Genomic DNA, 3,563 nt, shown 5'->3' with positions numbered 1-3,563 from the left:
TCACAATTTTGCATACCACTATTCTTCACCCAAACTTGCCTAGTGGGAGAAATTCCCAAACAACTGTGTTACCAATATGGTCAAACGATTTACTTGATAAGTAAGGAATCCCATTTGACCAATAGTATCCTGATTTTTTTTTCCATTGAAATTCAAGTTTCCATTTCGATTCAAAAATTGACGATTCCTAAGTCGTATGTGTCTTAACTCACCAGAGTGAAAGCATATAGGGATAAACCTAGGACAAATTTATGCGCTCCCTGTATCTATTCCTAGGTTGATAGGTCCTACACAATCTAGTAGATCGTTGTTCTACAGATCCCTTATTCTTAGGTTCTGGGTTAGGCACATATTTAGACTGGTCAGTGGCAGGGACAAAAGTGGTCTTTGAAGTACTAGTGGTATTCTCTTTAAAACCTAGACCCCCTATTACGAATCGGTATGCTTATTCCTAGGATGTTATCTAGCTTCTCAGAACTACTAGAAAAGGCAAGAAATAAAGACTTAAAATACTCTAGTTCACTTAAAAGATTCTTAACCTGGATCTCTAACATCTCATTCTCAGCATTCAACTTACTAGCATTCCTAGAGATCTTCTTGAGCTCACTTGTAAGATTCCTAACCTGAGTAACTAAAGATTCATTCATCGATTTTTCAATTCACTTAGGATAGAGGTAGATTCCTGAATGTGCTTCAATAGCTTTCTTTTTTCCAATTTAAGGCTTTATTAGAAGCAAAAATCTTAAGACTCTCTTCATACATTTTATCGTAAACCTTGAGGATATCTTTCTGACTCTTATAATCTTCTCCATATTGCTCACCACTATCTATGTCCTCATTCTCCACACTTTTCAAATCCACTCATAGTCCTAGCAGTAAAGGCAACGTATTTGCCACTTTCCTCATGAGTGGACTTCTCACTCTGATTATTCGAGCTAGACTCGTTATCAGTGAGAGTAGCATTCATAGACTTATCCCGATTTCTGTTGCTGGTAGGGCACTCATTCCTCAAATGGCCAAAATTGTGACACTTGTGACACCTCACATATTTTGATCTATTCCTAGATTTACTGGGAGCACCTCTATATTTTCCTTGAGACTTCTTTTTCTTCCTAAACATATTACGAGTATTTTAGCAAGTTAGGCTAACTTCTCTTCGTCAAGTAAATTTGAATCAGAAGATCCATAACGGTTATTCCTAACAACTTTTAAGGCCATAGACTTATCTTTTACCAGTTTATCTAAGTTCAGCTTATAAGTCTAGAGAGATCTAACCAATTCTTCCACCTTAATAGAATCTAAATCTTTACTCATCACCATAACTTTAGGCCTAAATCACTCAGGTAAGGATCTAAGGATTTTTTCTAACCATGTTAAGCTCGAGTATTCTCTCACCTAGGTTGAAGCTAAAATTGACTATGCCATTTAAGCTCGCGTAAAATTCATCAAAAGTCTCGTCCTCTTTCTTTCGAATTACAGTCATAAATAAGGCATGTAATACTTTGTTGTTCCAATTACATTCATCCAAATTAGTTTTAGAGCAATTAGCGATAGATTAGGGGTTACTATGTTATCTACAGTTGTATTAGGGCAACTCAACAATTCACCACACTCAACCAAATCCGTTAATCCACTGATTTTAAGAATGCTCTCATCCTAACTTTCTAATAGGCATAGTTAGTGTCATCAAAGTATGGTAGGATGGACAATGAACTACTCATCTAAACAAATAAGTTCAAGACGCGCATTTAGGCTCTGATACCACTTGAGAAGTACCTGAAACACTCTTGATTATCAAATTATGCATTCTAGATTATTTGTTAGTTTGACCTTAATTGTGGAATTAACCTATTAAAAGTAGCAAGTTACTTTTTAAATGTTTCTAGATGGTTAATTGTACATGTCCAATTCCCTATGTTTCAATGTCGTAGTTTGTAATATGAAAATAGTAAATAATACCAGATATTGTTGACAAAGAAACCTAGCTCAATAAAAACTCCGGAACTAAGACAGTTACCTCCACTATAGAAAATAAATTTTATTGCTAGATGCTATCTAGCCAACTCTACTAGATTTCTCGATCAACTTTCTGTAATCTTCAAGATACTGTTGTCTCCTCCAACTTTCTAATCATGTACAATTGTCTAATCCAAGTGGATACCCAAGAATCACCAATTCTTATTCTTGTTCCAGAGCTTATTGTCCAACCTTCCCTAATATTTAGCAACCTCTAAAGTTCCAAATAAGAAAGTACCTACCTTGTTGCACAAAGGAAGTGGGTGTGTTGGATTATAGAATTTTGATGTTTTCCCAATCAATGGTTGTAGGATCTCAAGAATGAATGATTTGAATCCTAAGTTGAATGTAGTTTTAGATCACCAAAAAGATGTTATGAATTGTTTTGCAAGAGAGGCATAATGTACAACCATCCTAGAAAATCATACAAGGCTTGGGTATTTATAGTTAGGGATGTTTAGGTATTATAGGCCGTGTAAAACTTTCCAAAATTGCTAACTAAGGTTGGCTAGATAATATTGTCGCTCGAGCAAAGGGTCATTGTTGCTTGAGCGAAGAGGTAGAGATAAGCGAATGACGAGCATTCTGTTTTTATCGCTCGAACAATGTCTTGGTGAGAGGTGAGCGAAATGCGAGGTCTCTTTTTCCTTGTTCCAAACTCGAACTCGAACTCGAACCCTACGCTACCTATCAAACTATACATAGTTGCAACTAACACACCTCGACTTTTACATATGTTCGTTTTGATCCTTTTTGTTCACAAAATTGTCAATTACAACATAAAATCTAACATAATTGAAAAGCATTGAAAACTATACTAATCATTCAAGATAAACAAATGGCATACATCAAAGTTGTTGCGAAATTGATATTCAATTTATGAAATTCGGATCCCAAATCAATACATATAACCGCGAGCTCAGCAACCCACAACCGTGTTACTCTAGTTGCCAAAGTTAGTTTATTCACAAAGGTACAAAGTACGGCCGTGGTTTGCAAGTCACAAAGGCAAAGAGAAAAGCAATAAGAGCCAAGGCATGAAGAAGACAAACAATGAGGCAGCCAAAATTTTTCTCTCAAAAAAGCAAAAACTCACACACGATTTTAGTAATGGTATGAAGGTGGATATATATATAGTTATTCTACTAGGTTCCCTCAAACTTGGTCCAAAAGGTAAATGAGCCAATTACAGGAATGGGCTAAGATATATTAAAAGGACCATTCAAGAAGTAAATGGACCATGAGCATCTCTAATTAAATTAGCCCACGTTTAATGGTCCTCAAGTTGTTTTGAGGTTGAGCTACCAAATGTTATTATGTCGATATAATTTCATACATTAATTGAGGCCTAATAATTAAACTGTTTAAGATTGTTGCTCGAAATTTATTGGAGATCAAAACCCAACAAATCTCTACCTTGATATTCAATCAACCTGCAAGCAATCAAAACACAAAATTAATACTTGCATAATTAAAGTAGCAAATAAAATTTGGATCACATACCTTACCTTGTGATTTGGACGAGAAACATATAGCATACCTACTCC

Source organism: Olea europaea, chromosome 6, assembly GCF_002742605.1.
Source record: "Olea europaea var. sylvestris chromosome 6, O_europaea_v1, whole genome shotgun sequence".
NCBI lineage: Eukaryota > Viridiplantae > Streptophyta > Magnoliopsida > Lamiales > Oleaceae > Olea > Olea europaea.
This window is presented reverse-complemented; position numbering follows the sequence as displayed.